Source organism: Stenella coeruleoalba (genome assembly GCF_951394435.1).
Source record: "Stenella coeruleoalba genome assembly, chromosome: 3".
In the NCBI taxonomy this organism is placed as follows: domain Eukaryota; kingdom Metazoa; phylum Chordata; class Mammalia; order Artiodactyla; family Delphinidae; genus Stenella; species Stenella coeruleoalba.
Genome location: NC_137148.1, coordinates 98725694 through 98743589, shown reverse-complemented (window position 1 = coordinate 98743589; position 17896 = coordinate 98725694). Strand labels below are relative to the sequence as shown.

The 17896-nt window shown below is 35.9% G+C and overlaps 1 pseudogene across 1 annotated transcript; it reads right to left on the bottom strand.

Annotated features, from left to right (window-relative positions):
• LOC307184254 (ADP-ribosylation factor-like protein 1) lies at positions 1-644 on the bottom strand (annotated as a pseudogene). Its single transcript has one exon. The product of its transcript is annotated as an ADP-ribosylation factor-like protein 1 (transcript).
• Positions 645-17896: the final 17252 nt, after the last annotated feature.

Here is a 17896-nt window from a genome sequence, read left to right as displayed (position 1 = left end):
TTACTGTCTGCTCTTTAATGTTTCAACTAACCATTCCATTGCCTCATCAAGGCCAATGTCTTTGGTTGCTGAAGTTTTGAATATTTGCCATTTTCAGTCCTTCAAGGCAGGTAACCCAAGTGAATTTGCCATCGCTGAGGGAGTCATGGCCTGTTCCATGTCCTGCTTATTTGCAAACACCACTAAAATGGCTTTTCTCAGCTCTTCTTCCTCCAACATGGCAACTAAGTCTGATTTGGAAATGCCAATTTGCTCTCGATCACAACTGTCTACTACATAAATGACTGCATCTGTGTTTGAATAACAACATCCCAGTATGGCCTGATACTTGTCTGTCCTCCTAAATCCCAGACTTGGAATTTTAGGTTCTTGTATGTTACCGTCTCAACATTAAATCCAACGGTAGGAATCGTAGTAACAACTTCTCCAACCTGTAATCTATACAAAATTGTAGTTTTTCCTGCTCCATCTAATCCCAAAATTAAAATCTTCATTTCCTGGGTTCCAAACAGACTGGAAAAAATGCTTGAGAAAAAGCCACCCATGATGAACTGCCTGTCCTCCCTCATCGACCATCAGAGACTGGCCCCAGCCTCGGAAGCGAAGCCTAATCGAGCCTCGAAGTCGCCACCTCCCCTCGCCTAGGCCTGCGCTCTGGCTCCAGCTCGGGCTCTGGTTCCCAGGGGGTTTCCTTGGAAGCTTGGCCAGCCAGCAGCTTCCAGGTCAGACCTCCTGGCCGGGCAGAAGCAAGGGGCCACCGCCTGCACATTCTTCTATAACCTTTGAATAATGCTAACTACATGTATTTTATATCCAAAAAGGTCATTTAAAATTACCTATAAATATCTGAAAGTTTCTAAGACAGAACTGGTGAATAATTTTTCTAATTTAAATAAATATCCAAAGAGACGTGCATGATAGTTCACTGAGGTTTTATGCATTCTCTGGATAGTAGAGAGTTCCCAATTAGAATGAAGGTGACCCAAAATATTTCAAATATTTATGTAAAAATGTGTGCTTTAGAAAACATATAACGCCAGGTGCTTAAATAATAATAGAACATAGATATATTGGCTGTCTGTGTAATCCTTAATTCAAAATCTCCTGCAGCCACCCAAGAAAGAGCCACAAGGTGTGCACCTGCAAACATAAGTGCTGAAATCTGTCCCTGTCATCTTGCCCCTTTATTTAGCTTGAAAAGATTAACTTATATTAAACCTATTGTGACTTGTTTTAGTACTTCATTTTTCCTATTTTTTTTTTGTTCAATTTGATTTAAAATATATATTATATAGTATTTGCCAGGTACTGTGCCTGGCTCTGAGGATGATATAACAAATAAAATATCTATCTTGTCCTAAGGAAATTTTTATCTGAGAGATGCAGACAAGCGAATGAGTGCTTATGATACCACATGATACATCCCAAGAGAGAGGTTGGCATAGTGTGTTACGGGAACCCAATAGAAAGGCATCTAGCTAGCCTTGGGAAATTAAGGCATGCTCACTGGAGGATGTAACAGCTAATTAGAAGAGGAGTCAAAACTCTTTTATGGTGGAAATACACAAATCTATACGTTAACACTTTTTTGGATAACAAGATTGAAACCAAACAGTGGTAATTCTCCAAATAAGCCAAAACAATATAGTAATTTATTTATGAGATCCAGTTTATAATTATTATAAAAGACTATACCTTATATAAACTGCTGTACCCCCATCAATGCCACTTAAGTGATTGCTGATAAAAATTTTTCATAAGATGCTAGTCTCAAATAGTGTTTTCTGAGAGTAAGGCATAGGGTATGTTTTACCCTAAGGTCTCCTTATTCTCACAAAAGAATTATAATTAGAGCCATAATTAGTAAACTTGCTCATTATTCTTAATTAAATATTATCCAGACATCAAAAATTATAATATACTCCAATTATGTGCCATAGTAAGTTATTCATATAATTGGCCTTATGCTTAACATACAATTAAATGTGCCAAATAAAGCAAACAAACAAAACCTCTCTGGAGCTCCTGATTACAGAGTTCCATGCCTGCCCAAGCTGCTCACTAGCTCCCTTTTCACTGAACTTTACTTTGACTCTAAGTAGCTTTCTCTGCCCTGTTGTATAAGAGAAAGTCAGTGAAAGGTTGGAGAGGTTCTAATAAACATCTGAGCTATCTAATCATGGCCACACCCCCTCTCATGTGCAGCGAGGCTTTCTATTCATCTCCGTTTGTTTCCTAGCACTACCTCGTGGCCAAGATGGCCACGATGGCCATGAGGTCAAATTCTCCTCTCCTTTTAGCTTTCAGTTGATGATGGTATTTCCTCTTTTTTTGACAAGATGAGGTCATTCAACATGATATCTCTCATCATTCTTAGTTTCCATTTCACCAATACTAAATTTTAACCTCTCTCAATGTAGATAGAAAAATGCAGTTGCAGATAGAAAAATGCAGTCCTTTCTAAGGTTAATTCTTTTACTTTGGTCCTTCCTCATAACCAGTATTCTTAAAATCTAACAAATGCTTTTGTGTAATTGTTCTGTATTTTTCTTTTAATTTTTATTTTCCTTTTTTGCTGACTCCTTTGTCTTTGTCCATAAATGTACCATTGTTTCCACTTTATGCAAAGGGCTATTGCTTAATTCCACCTGTATATGTGTCTGTCTGCCTGTGTCTGTCTTTGTTTCTCTCTCTCTCACATACAATATATAGACATCCAAAGGAACATTTATACAAATGCTATACAAAGAACAGGGAGTGAGTGGCTGGGGAGCTACAGAAAAGGGGTTTTAAGACTGAGATTTGAGCCAGGTCCTGAAGAATCAATAACTTTTTTCTTGATCAGTGGTTCTCAAACATTTTTGATCTCAGGACCCCTTTATGGTCTTAAAAGTAAGTAAGGACCCCAAAGAGCTTTTGTTTATTTGTGTTATATTTATCAATATGTTTGTGTTATAAATTTGAAACAGAAATTTATATTTGAAATTCACTTACAAATAACAATAAAAACCCACTGCATTGTTAACATAAAAATATGTTTACAGAAAATAGCCACATTAAAAAGAAATCAAAGTATCATTGTTTTACAATTTTGCAAATCTCTTTAATGTCTGACAATAGAACATTACTGGCTTCTCATATCTGCTCTGCATTTAATCTGTTGCAGAATGTTGTTTTGATTAAAGTATGCAAAGAAAATCCTGCCTCACAAAGATATATAATTGAACAAGGGAAGATGATTCTAATATCCTTTTCATATAATTGAGAATGTTGTTCTTTGATATTATGCTAAAACTCAGAAAGTAATAGTAAACTCTTACAGGTTAGTGGTAATATGCAATATGCAACCATGTCAATGAACTATTATTGCCCTTTTTCATTAAAATCCACTGGTCTGTCTTGCACTTTGATATTTTACTCATGAATAACTGTGCATTGATTATTTGGAAAATATTTGTTCATAGAATTAGGCAGATCTTCCAAACTTGGACACCTTTCATTATAAAATGTAAAAAAGATCCCATTCACTAATATCCCCACCAATATCACCACCTCCAGTTTGGTGGTAGGATCAGCAATATACTACCACACTCTTACTGGTTTCAGTACGCTGTTGTTCCAAACCTCTGGAACTGCAATGTCCAATATGATGGTCACTAGCCTAATGTGGTTATTTAAACTTAATTAAAATTAAATTAAATAGCATTAAAATTTCAGTTGCTCAGTTGAATTAGTTATATTTCAAGTGCTCCATATCACATGTGGCTGGTGGCTATTACATTGTTTAGTGCAGATAGAGAGCCTTTCCAGCACTGTAGAAAGTTCTCTTAGGCAGGGGTGGGATGGAGTATCTTATTCTTTTTATCCTCACCATAATTTACTGCATTCCCCTTACCCTAGTGACCATCCTAGGAGGAATTATGTATCACCAGCTTTATGAATATTTCTTTGCTCTGTTTCTATCTTTTGGTTAACATAACCCCCCATAAGAATGCCCTACCCAATACACTAGACTTGCCATTCTTTGATGTCCTATATTTCCAATGTCCTTCACCTGTAGGCCACTTCTTAAACAACCCCAAATTGCTCCAACTCTAAGATCTTAAAATTCACTCTCTCATTCTCAGATCACTTATGCCTGTCTTCTAGCTTCCACTTTCTTATTTCCATCTTCCTGCTATTTGAACTCATTAACATCAAAGTATAGCAATAGGTCTATTATCAAGTAATAGTCCTATACCAACATAAAAAAGATCTTCTGGCCTGGATCCTTGGATATTATCACTTGAGTGAAAGCTCTGGCATGTACCTAGAGTGGTACCCACGAATAGCATTATCCAAGCTGGAGTCATCTTCTAGTGCCTATATTTTGTTGCTTTCTGCCTATGTGCTAAATTTTTTTCTACTTTTGCCCTCCCCTTTTGAAGCTGAACATATATCATGAGTTTTGAAACATAATCTTGGGGATTACTGAAACCTGTTGATCCTCTGCTTCCCCATCTTCTTGAATTTCTATCATTTGTCTTCTACCAGTGGCCTACACCAGAATCCAGGAAGCTGCCCTTAACTCCTTCCAATCTTCCACTACCTACATCCAATTTGTCACTAAGCTCTGCCCTTTCTGCTTTCTAAATGTCTTATATATCAGTTCTTTCCTTTCTAAACCTCCTAAAATAAATCTGCTGGAGCACTGAGAAAGGGGATTGGTTGATTAGAATTGGAAGTTGCCTGTGGGAAAGGTGAGACTCCAAAAGGCTATTTGGGGTTTTTAATGGATAAACTTGTAGGAGACTTATAGAAAAGAGGGAGAGAGTTAAATCAGGTCAGTCATGGTCAGGAATTTACCAGGCAGCAGATCAATAATTTCTCAACAATGAGAAGCAAGTTTGGAACCCATAGCCCAGAGCTTCTTGAAACTGTACCCAGAGAAGAAAATAAGCTATTTTAGGCAGTAAACAGAGCATTTGTTCAGGGGACTGTTGCAGTGAAAGGTCAATGCATGATGGTAGCCAGCTGCAAATGATGGTAATGGCTTCATGGAGCACAGCAGCTCTCTCAGCGGTAGAGCAGCACCCATGCAATGAAACCCTCTACTTCCTGCCTATAATACAAAATGTTGCCAACTTTCTCTGCACAAGTCGCCAGCACATGATTCCTGCTTAAAGCCGGGGAAGACTGTGTATGAAGTAGTAACCATTCCTGTTGCCCAAGCCCACTGATCCACTGGGAATTAGCTGTTGTAACAGCAGATTGCAGACTTTTCCAGAAGTACCTGGTTCTGAGAAAGGTACAACAAGGAGTACAACAAGGCTGTAGGAGACATCAAAGAACTCATCCTTGCCCCTTAAGTTCTGCACCATCCTTGCTGAGACAGAAGAGACAACATGAAGCAGTTCAGGCATTAAAACTGCTATGGTGCTAACTTCAGCTTAACACTTGTCCTGTACTGCTGGCCTGGGGATATGAAGTTTACATAGTTATTTCTGTAGTTCTGTTCTTCTTTCTGCTGTAATATGAACAATTTGAGGGTAGGGTATTTGCCTTAATAACTGCATACTCTCTGGTAATATCGGGTACTTAATAGAATCTCAGTGTTTGTGATTTACAGTGAAGAGTCAGGGGGATAGTCTATGTTCTGAGAGAATACTAATGCATAAAAACCAATTTAGTAATTAGTTCTCTTCAGTAATTTATGTTACATTTTATATTTCCCTCTCTTTCTTTTATAAAGTTACTATCAGTATAAATTCTGATATCTACAATATTTTTAATCCCAGTAGTATTTTACAGGACCTTTAATCTCTCTCCCTAGCTTTCTCTGAACCCCCATTCATATATATAGCACATCTTTATATCATAGAAAAACAATTAAAAGTGACCAGAACAGTCTATTACCAGTCCCCACCAGTTTTAGGCAAGCTTGAACTTATGAGAAGAGAAGTAATGTCTAAAGGTTATTACATTTAACCATTGGTATGGAAGCCTAGCCTCTGTCATGGCAGAAATAAATAAATAAATACACACACACACACACACACACACACACACACACACACACACACACACACACACACATTTACACATTCCAGGTCCCAAACTGGGAACTGGATTTTTGCTCTATTTCTGAAGACAAGAGGCATTTAATGCCAAACTTTGGAAATTTTAAACTAGCTTCATGTTCAAATGGAAAAAGTGGAATACTTGGGAATCTTCCTGTCTTTGACAGCTCCCCCCATCACTTTCTAGTCACATAACCGGTTTTATTTTTCTTTATCATACTTAGTGCTTCCTGACATTATTTTATATATCCATTTATTATCTATCTCCTCCATTAAAATATAAACTCTCTGAAGGAATCTCCTTTGATTTGCTCAAAATTCCTACCATCTAGAATAATAAAACATAGCCTTTTGCTCAAGAAATATTTGAGTGGATGAATGAATACAGAACATACGATCACTTTGACCATAATAGTTACTCTTTACAAAAAACTCTTCCATATGAGATATATTATGTTAAATACTTTATATGTATAGTTATCTAATGTTAAGGAAAGCCTTAAAAATTAGGCAGTATTATTTTCATTTTAAAAAACAGGTAACTGAATCTAAGAGAAGTTGAGTCACTGATATAAAATCAGAAGCTGGTTAGAGAGATACTTCCAGTCTAACAGTTAGAGATGCTCCATGAAACTGCTACCCCATGAAACTGGTGGAAATCATTTTAAAAAATCATTTTAGGGCTTCCCTGGTGGCACAGTAGTTGAGAGTTCGCCTGCCGATGCAGGGGACACGGGTTCATGCCCCGGTCCGGGAAGATCCCACATGCCGCAGAGAGGCTAGGCCCGTGAGCCATGGCCGCTGAGCCTGCGCGTCTGGAGCCTGTGCTCCGCAACAGGAAAGGCCACAACAGTGAGAGGCCCACGTGCCGCAAAAAAAAAAAAAAAAATCATTTTAAGTCTCTAGAATTGGTTTTAAGAACATACAACAAAGAAGAAACATTTCTTAGAGAAAATGTACTAAAACTCAATAAGAGCAATGAGAGTCGGTGATGCCTGTACCAAGACCCGCTCCTTCCTTCCTTCCTTCCTTCTTTCCTTCCTTCTTTCCTTCCTTCCTTCCTTCCTCCCTTCCTCCCTCCCTCCCTTCCTCCCTCCCTCCCTCCCTCCCTCCCTCCATGGGGCCCAGGGACTGAAACTCCACTGCAGTGGAGTACAGCCCAGAACAGGGCCCGTCTCCCCGCAGCCCCATTCAGAGGGCTATGTTCTCAGGAGAAGGAGACCGTCAGCATTTTTCATCCTACCCCCAGCTATCTGGTGCTGAGGCTAAGTCTGGGCAAGGGTGACTAAGAAATGGCCCCAGTGAAGGCTCAATCTTCATCACAGCTGAAAACACTGGGGCTCTGATTGCCCTTGCGTTGTTGGTTTGCTTATTTTAAAATTAATTGCATTATTATCATGGTAATAAATGCATATAGTTTTTAAAAACCTGTCAAAGTCTTATACTGAAAAGTAGAAGTTATTTTTCTTTTCATGTGATAAAGCCATTGAAAAAAATTCAATTACTATTATTTAGTTGAGTGTTCGAATAGAAAGGACATAAACACTGGTGGTGGATGAGGAGGGTAATTTCCAAGCAGTGGAGAAGTGGGGTGTTGCAATAGGAAGTCTCTGATGGAGAGCGATGGCTGCCTGGGGATTCCAGAGAGCATGTCTGCCTGGGATATGAGAGGAGAGAACAAGAGGACGCTAAAAATAAATTGTCTGCTTTGCTATTTTGTCTTGGTTTAGTCCAAATGCTGGGTAACAAGTCCAACAAAATTCTGAGTTTTCCCTGGTGTTAACTTCCTTGATGCTTTAAACAAAGATTAAATATCTATGTAATTTTTTTCTTCCCAATGCTGCTGGTGTCCCAAACGTGTATTTTATCTGCCTAATGGTTAATGGTTATTCTGGCACAGGTTCTATAGTTAAATAATTTGGGGAAGTGATGCATTTTGTCTAGAAGATCCATAATGCATGTGAGTATATTAAAGAGTGTGACAGCTCACTGGAGAGGAAAATGTGTGGCTTTAACGTAGTGTTTCTAAATTGTATTTGACCATAGAACCCATTTTTGACAGTATACGTATTAGTATTCTATTGAACTAATGCAGAAAATATTTGGAGACCACTGCTTAGAGGACTAAAGTTGGACAAGGCAGGCATCTGGCCCAAACAATCCCCATCGTGTCCAACATTCTGCAGAAATAGACACAATGGCACCAAAGATTAATCTTTTAAGGCATCTGTTCTCTTAATAGGGAACATAAATCCTAACCATCTAAATATACTTCTTGCTTTTTTCAGATAAAATATTTTCTGTACCTAACTGTAGTGTAACATTATTGGTGCTATTTTAATTGTCACTTGATATCATCTCAGAAGCAGCTGGCTGTGTTTTGACTGTGATGAAATTGACAGAAGTTGTGTATGTGTATGTGTAATGTAATTTGTACGTCTCTGAAGTTTTGACTTGTGTTTTTAAAAAGTGCCATGTGCCTCCATAAATGATAAATCACTCAAGAAAGTTGAGGTTCTAACAATCTGGTATTGATTGGATGAAGAGAAAGTAAATTTGAACTATGTGTAAATCAAAAGATAAACAAAAATCAGAAATTTTCCTTTGTTCAGTAATATTATATGCAGTACTACAAGGACTTCACAAATTATAACCCAATGTACCTACTGAACACACAGGAATATGTGTCTCTGTTAAACACAATAAATATGGTGATCTACTAGAGCAATGCCATCTTGGAAGATTAATTCAACTGTATTATGTAGTAATCACATGGTAATAGTGAATTTGGAGGTGACAGGACTGAATAACTGCTGGAAATACGTTTTGAGACCTTTTTCTAGTATAGTTTATGGATATGTGTTGACTCACTGCTTTCATTCCATTTTTCCTTGTAACCAATGACATGAATTAAAAGGAGATGACTGAGATTCAGGGTATAATCTATGACCTTGGAAAAAATACAGCCAACCTGTCCAAGTGAGAATTGTAATATTATTACTTAACATAAAGCTTTGCCCAAATGAGTTAATGAACTATAATATATGGTTTCACAGTGCATGTGGTACAGAAGTTCTTAGTATTTCTTCTTCTGTCCTGAACATCAGAGCTAAATGGACATGAGAAAATCTAAATTCATTGAGTATCTCATCATCAACAGAAGACTAAAATGAATAATAACTTACTGCTATTAAGTGCTTACTATACATAATAACCTGAGGCAAACTCATTTAAAAACACATTACTTTGCATTTATTTGATGACATATGATGTGGAGTGTCTTGTCATATGCTTATTTATCACCTGTATGTCTTCTTTGGTGAGGTGTCTGTTAACAGCTTTGGTCCACTTTTTAATCAAGTCATAGGTAAACTCTTTGTATGCCCAGAGTTTTAGAGCTACAAGCTACCCAAATATTGTCATTGCTGTATGTTTCATCTTCCAGTTTGAGAAGTAGGAGAGGCCATCCATTATTTTTCTTAATTTTGCAAAACAAAACATATCTTAAAACATTGCCTAGACAATTTCTTCCTTTTAAGCACACAGCACTGAGCACTCAGCCCTCAGAGGTTGCTGGGCCTAAGATATTTCATTAGAATGGCCTAAAAATGGAAAAGTATTCTGTTTCAATTAACATTTCTTTTATTCATTTCTAGCGTAAATAAAAAGAATCCTCATATTGGGATAGGTAGAAAGTAAATCTGAACTTTTCTATAAATAATATGTAAATTATGAAACACATTTCATTAAACCTATCAAGTATTAATTAAACCATTTACAGACATTTTTTGGATAGAAATCATAAAGTTTTATCCCTTACCATAGAGAAAAACACTGACTGAATATTGCATATAGGAAAAAGTCAAGTTTTATGTTATGTAATCTATCCCACCAAAAATCTATATTTCTGGGAAAAAATGTTTTACATGTTTAGATAATACTCATGTTTTTGAAAATATCAATCCTTATACGCACTAGAGCATCTAACACAATGCATGATACAAGGTATACACAGTAAATATTAGTAGATAACATTTTTCAGAAAAGCATCATTTTTCTTTAAATATACTGTCTACTAAGGATGATTATTTTTATATTCTCTATCCAAACACCCACTGGAATGCTAAACCTAGTAAGCCAGTAGAGAAAATGTGTATCATGATTCTACCTTCTTCAGACATTTCTCAGAGTGAGAAAAAGAAACCTTCACCTGTCATCTTCACTCTTCCTGTTCCTGTCATTCTAAGTATCATCAGTTAAGTGGATCTTGTCTAAACCATCCTCCAAATTCTCTCCTCCACAATTACTTCCTGATTTAACACAGCCGCTCCTGGTCACTCCCAGGATCACCACAAAAGTCCCTCCCTTGACAATGCTCAGGCCCTAACAAAGTTCTTAGCCTTGTAGAGAATTTTCTCTCACCTGACACACCTAGACAAGTGTGTCTCACTCTAATTCAAAGCCCCGTTTTACTTACCCATCTCCTCCTGACTTGACTACAACTTCTAAAATAGTGAATGATTTCGTCTACATTTATTATAATAAAGAAATGGAATCCAATTTTTATGTTTGACATGATTAGCTTTTAGTTTCTCACCTGTCTTTGCTGCTGCACCACATAGCGTAGCCAAGATAAGAGAGTCCCTGTGCGCCACTCATCCTGTGAAGTCAGTGGCAAATCCCCTGGCAAACCCCCAGGCAGCATGTGGACTCTCCCCCAGACCCACACCCCAGTCACTACAAAGATCCAATGTACTCTCTCTGCTTTGCTTTTGCTTCACTCCTTAAGGAACCTGAACCCTTTACCTTTGGAAATCCTTTTGTGGTTTACTGTGTCAGTAATTAATTGTTTCACATCTTGATACCTGGATTTTGTTTGTCCTGGCACTTATTATAAATTCCTGGGGGGGTGATTTATAGCAGGAGATGCTAATGACACATATACAACACTTTTTATACACTTGCTTATGCCAATTAATCTCATCCTTGTCATCCACACTTTTTTTGAAAAATGTTATAAAATGCCTTAATTTCTTTGTGCCCAATGCAGATATTTATGTAATATTTTATGTATACATAATATATAATTACATAGTATATAATTTTATATTTCTGTATAATAGATAATATATAAGTATAAAATATGTAATTATATATGTAAATATATTGTTAATGTCTCTGACTGCACAAATGATCTCTGTCTCTCTGTGAAATTTGGTAATAACAAAGACTGTCTTTGCTTTTCTGTGATTAACACATTAAAATAGATATTTAATAAATCATTTTTAATTTGGAGGTAAATGGATTTAATTAAAATACAAATAAAAAGTGTAGAAACAATATATTTCCATATTGCCTAAAGACAAATATTGTGTCTTGTATTTTATTGCCAATACTATATCTAGGCAATATAATATTTATTTTTGTTCATATAATAATATAATATTTTGTTTTGCAACATGTCTTAGTATATACATATGCTTCAAGGTCTCATCCCTCATATAGGTTCTTTTTTTCAAGCTTCCTTTCCTAATTTTGGTCTCCTGATGTGCTGATCATGGGCATAGCTCTGTGTGGATTAGCAGCCAGCTCTTTACTTCTGCAACAGTTTTTAACCTCTTCTCTTTGTACTATGAGTTATTGTGATTTACAAACTATTTCCTGTGAAAAAGTATCTTTTTATTGTTAGAATTTATGTCAGTCACACATTAGTACAAACATCTGGAACAGAGGAGAAAACACTTTGACTCTATCCCTAAAATGTCTCAAAGACCAAGAGACGGGATTATATAGTCAAATGAACAGCATAAAAGTACAATGGAGAAAGGCGTAAAAACACTGAGATTATTTAAGGTGGTCAGAGTATGATCACATATTTCATTTCATGTGATGAGTGTATTAATTATCCAGGCTATCTTCAGTTAGGGATCACAGATTACTTTTTATTTTGACAATCATTTTGGTATTTCACATTTACACAATCCAAACAAGGGTTTTGCACAAATGCAACATCCAACTCAAACGATGATAAAATGACCATGGAACAAATAAAAGTGGTCCAGAGCCAGAAGACAAAAGTTAAAAGTGGTGTTGGTGCCATAGCCTTGCAATTCCTGAATTGTGTTTAAAACCATTAACATTTTTGTCAGGTAATTCCCTTTTATTTGACTTTCATGGAACTCTTTCCAAAATAAATCCAATAACCATATGACTAAATAGCTATGTCAGAAACTTGAGTGTTATTTCCTGTTCTCAGCACACTTATGATCAATTTTTTAAGTGCAAATAGAAGTTAGCTACAGGCAAATGAAATCGAATTAAAATTTATGAAAAGATATATATCAAGGATTTTACATGTGTTGAAATATTTCAGTTTCTAAATTGACTGAAATAAGTAGTCTAAATTTGCAAGGAGAAAATCTTGATAATGACTTATTGAATCATGATTTTAGCAAATATACTAACAAAGAATACAACTGGTAAACTCTTTAGGAGAGACTAGTGTGCCAATGGACTTATTAGATAAAAAATGACCATTTTATTTTATACAATAATTTTGGGGGAGAGGTAGAGAGGAAATGTATTCATTCTAAGAATGAGTCTTAGAAATGTTGAGGATGACTCGTGCCCTTTAAGTGACTTTCTATCCTGATATGATGGCCTAAGAAAAGAGTGTAGTACACTCTGATGGCTTCCTCACTTCAAGATTCCCTTTTCTCTGTAAATGGCCTTATATACAGGAAACACACTGACCCTTAAATGCCATGTGACCTGGCTTCCACCCTCTCAAGCTCACTTCCTTAAAAACTGTTCCATCCCGAGCCAATCAGAGAAATTATCATGGAATTTGAAAATTGGCAATGTAAGATAAAGATATTTGTTGGAGTAGAATTACTTCGGTAGACGCTTCCTAAAGACAATATCCATGTATTTGTCTTGTTGAAGTCCTCCCAAATTTCCTCATTCAATCTTTCTCTTGACCTATATTTTCCAGCTCTTCCTTTGATTCCTAGAGTCTACCCCAGTTACTTTTCAAATAAACTATTTTGTTGTTATTGCTGTTAATTTGTCTAGAGTTGGTTTCGGTTGCCTGTCAATAAAATGGAATCTTAAGTTACAGATATTGTTACCAGAGAGTGAATTATAGGCAACAGATCTTTAGGGACATGTGGAATATTTAGAATGGAATATCAGGCCAAGGAAATGGAAATACATTGAGTCCTTTCCTTATTTTAAGATGGTAAGCAGCCTATGGTACAAGAGGTCAAAACAAGTTAATCAGGTTATGTTCTGTGATCCACTGACCATGAGTTCACTGAGGTTGAAACTCTGAAGATTTCAACAAATGACACTGTGGAAAATTTAAAGCAAATACAGTAGGTCCAGAGAAACAGAGATATACAATTTTTTTCTGATAGCCTTAAGTAACAAAATAAAAGAATCAAATTTAGATTTAAAATTCTGGACAGATTACATGGAATAAAATTCAAAATTCTGAGGGTTGCTAAAAATAGGTCTATAAATAGAAACTTGTGATTGTCAGCTTCTGTCATTGTGTCCTGGAAGGGCAATGGCAGAACTTTGAGTAACACATTTTCATTATTTACTTTAACTTGAAGAAGAGATGAACCAGCCAGTGGCTAACAGTGTAGTCAAGTGGTCAGGGCTTTAGAGGAAAGATGGAAGTTTAGTGGCAATGTGACTGGAGAGAAAGGTTGTAAATGAACCTCTTGCGATGGTTCCTGAACTTGAATATATCTTTGTGAATGCTCACCAAGAGAACCTCTCAAGAAGACAGTCTTAACAACCATTAGGAATAAGATGACCCATTTTGTGAATATCACTTATTTTCTTTGCCATCCAGGTCACAGCTTGATCAATGATTCCAAAAATGCTGCCATGGGAGGGGACTATGTATGGGCATGATGACATAGACTTCCTTCCACAAGGACAACCCTACTATCACTACTGATTATATTACTACTGCTGAAATCCTCTTTGGCAGCTGAGTATACAAGTTTTTAGCAACTCAACTAGTCTTGATACTCCTTTATAGTAACATGCTTCAAGGTAAGCGGCAAGCTACCTGGTGGCAGTTAGATTCCCTCAATTAAGAAGTGAGCAGTATGTTTATTCTTGCCTGTTTACACATTTATTCTGAATTTACCTCTGACAGAATCATCTTTTGTGGACTTACCAACTTCCTTATATAAAATGATGATATTCCACACAACAGTACCTGAGCATAGCAAACACTTAATGGGAAAATACGTTAATGGGTGCACATGTTTGAGATTCACTAGTATTTTCATGCATTCCAATATCTGGAAGCATTGGAAGAGCAAGAATGTCTTATTGAAGTCTCAGCAGGGGTGATAATCAGCTTTTCCAAGGAAGTCAGGAAGTCATCTTTTGGCTGAGACTTGAAGGTTAGTCGGAATTAATTAATTACTGAGTAGAGGAGAGAGCTTCAGGTTTTAGGAACAAATGGAAATATTCCAAAGTGGTAAGAGCTTTGTGTGTTTGAGGAACTATCAAACTGTTTTGTATATGTGTGTGTTTGAAGAACCAGCCAGTTGGTCTGATGGAGAAGGTTAAGTGGGAGACAGCACTGGAGAGATTGTGCAGAGCCCTGTTACAGAAACTGGAGTCCATCCCACGTGCAACAGTAGGTTTCTAAAGGGTTATAAGGGAGGGTGGCTCTACGTAATTTACTTAAATTTTTAGAAGACCCACTGAGCAGAAGGTTGAACAAAGAATAATCCACAGATTTTAGGTGCAATATACTTGGGGAACACAGTTGTCATCTGCAGCTAAATGCTGTGGGCAGATGGGCGTCCTGGCCGCTGAGAATACCATCGTACTTATCAGAGTGCACACAGGGCACTGCTCCAGTGGTTGATTTTAAAAGTTCCTTTGAAGCTTACTTAAACATTTAGATAATTAACTCATCATGACTTTTGGCTCTATAGCTTACAATAGGGGAAAACATTTTGACTTGAAACATCTGAACTCAGATGCAAATCACCTCAACCACAGAATAACTTCAGCATATCTCCTGTGGAACATTTGACTTAGAGTCATATAGCACTCTGAGGGGCTTGTCAAGGGCTGGCTGGCTGCAAATACACACTTCTAAGTGGCTGAAATGAAGGATGGGAGGGGGTTATATAAGACCGTCTATTTCTGTCTTGAAGCTTGTCTCCTAAAACAACAATCTTAGTATTTATAGAGTTGATGCCTAGTTACTATTTTTCAAATTAGAAGGTGGGTTAGAAAAGCAGCCTATTTAACATCTTTTAAGGCTGGAATTTAATTGACCCTATTACCATTCTTAATCATGTGAGTTACAAGTATTTCATGATATAGACTTTGAAGAAGTGTTTAAAGGCTGCAATGTATTATAAGCTAATGCAGGTTAGTTGTAAAATAAACTTTCCGTGAGTGAAAAGTTTGTATAATCACTGAAAAAAAAGGCATGCATTATTAGCTGATATCATTCAATGTTATAATAGGGTGTGGCAGTAACCCTTTATAGTATACTTTTCCTAAAAACTATATTCCTACTCATGCCACACCTGAGATTGCAGGACTGAATTAGATTTACTCTGGGGATTTGCATTCAAAAGCTAGGTGGTTTGTGACTGCCTAGAGGGTGGGATAGGGAGGGTGGGAGACGCAGGAGGGAAGAGATATGGGAACATGTGTATATGTATAACTGATTCACTTTGTTATAAAGCAGAAACTAACACACCATTGTAAAGTAATTATACTCCAATAAAGATGTTAAAAAAAAAAAGCCTATGCCCTTAACTTTCAGTTATCCCACCTTGACTTAATCTATAATTTGTGATAATGTAATTTATTTGTGATAATATATAATTTAACTCCTTACTCCTCTAATCTACTCTGCTTTGGTGATGAGAAAAATATTTTAGAATTGGAAGACTTATGCTCTCATATCCTTGCATAAGTTGCAAGGAAGTTAGTATCCAACACTTTCAGGATAGTATATAATTCTTTAATATGATAACAATAGCAAGAACAAACTTTCTAGTTTCTGCCTCACATTTCATTTTTTCTTGCCATACTCACTGAGTTCCAGATTTCAGACTTCTCGAATGAATGTACCATGATATAACAAAGCTGGGGCATGTCTGAAAAAGATTTTATTTTTCCCTCTTGACTTCCTTCCAACACAATCTGACATGAAGGGTATCACGCTATATTTTAATTGATTCATTGTCACTCTTTCCTATTAGACTGTGAACTACATAAACCCCAGTGTCAAAAAGAATTCTTAACACATACCACTCAATTCGTATTTAATAAATGTATAAATTTAAAAAAATGAACAAAGTACAGGTTCATTTAGTTGTATTATATGGCTTAGGGTTATAAAATTTAGTTAAATGAAAACTTAGTATGAATTAGTAGCGATGTGGCTCTCTAAACAGTCAATAATATTTAAGATTAAGTTTGTGTCAGTGAAGAACATATAACATCTACATTTAGGGAAATAATCAATAGGCATTCTAATATGTGGAATCATAGAAAAACATGTATTTATATACTCCAGATCTAAATAACACAACTAACAAAGTATATGAAGAAAAGTGATAGCAAAATATCAAATTAGATGCAATAGGGGACTATAGATACAAAATAAAACAAAAACAAATCAAAAAAAACTCTTTGTGTGATTAAAATGAAATGTTTTGTCATAGTACATATCTAAGAATATCTATAAGGATTGGATAATACTATTATGTATATCAGTGTACATACCACTTAGGTTAAGAAACAGTGTATTAGCAATACTAATGAAGTCCTCAGTAAATCCCTTTTTATAAACATGTAAAAAAAAATCCTATTATATATAAGTAGATGACAGTTAAATGACAGCTTTGCTTATTTTTTTCCTTTTCTTACACCCTTTATTTATTTATTACCTTCCTGAATTAGAATCTATGGAATATTCTTGGGGAAGTGGTGGTGAGTAACCTTGTCTTATTTACGTTTTCAAAGGGAATTACTCTAACATTTTACCGATAAGTTTATTTCCTGAAAGTTTCATAAGCTAGCATATATCCAGTTGAGAAAATTCCTTTCTATTTCCAGTTCTTATCATGAATGTGCGGTAAATTTTTATTGGAAAGATTTTTAATCTACTGAGCTGATCATATGGTTTTTCTCCTTTACTCTCTTAATGTTAAACCATACTCATTTTAAATGTATTATTTTTTATACATTGGTGGATTCAGTTTGCTGGTATTTTTCTTTTCTTTGGTCCAAAAATAATATTAATTCCCTTTCTCTTTCTTAATTTGTGTGGAACTTTTAACAGGAATATATTAGCTTCATAAAATTAGCTGAAGAATGTATTGTTTTTCTATTGCCGTTTTAACAAATTACCACAAACTTAATGGCTTAAAACAATATAAACTTATTATCTTACAGTTCTATCAGCTAGAATTTTGACATGGGTTTCATTGGAAACTATAAAAGTTCCAGGAGGATTGCATTATTTGGAAGCTCTAGGAAAGAATTCATTTCCTTGCTTTTTTCTAGGTTCTTGTTAAAATTCTCACTGTATTCATCAATTATTTTCCCTAGTTCAGTTAGCATTCTTATTACTAATGCTTTGAATTCTTTATCTGGTAAACTGTTTATTTCTGTTTAAATAGTTGTTTTTCAGGGATTTTCTCTTGCTCTTTCAATTGAGACAAATTCCTCTGTCATCTCATTTTGCTTTCTCTGTCTCTATGAAATGAGGTGAAACAGTTATTTATTGCAGTCTTGAAGAGGTGTCCTTATATGGGAGTACCCCTAAACAG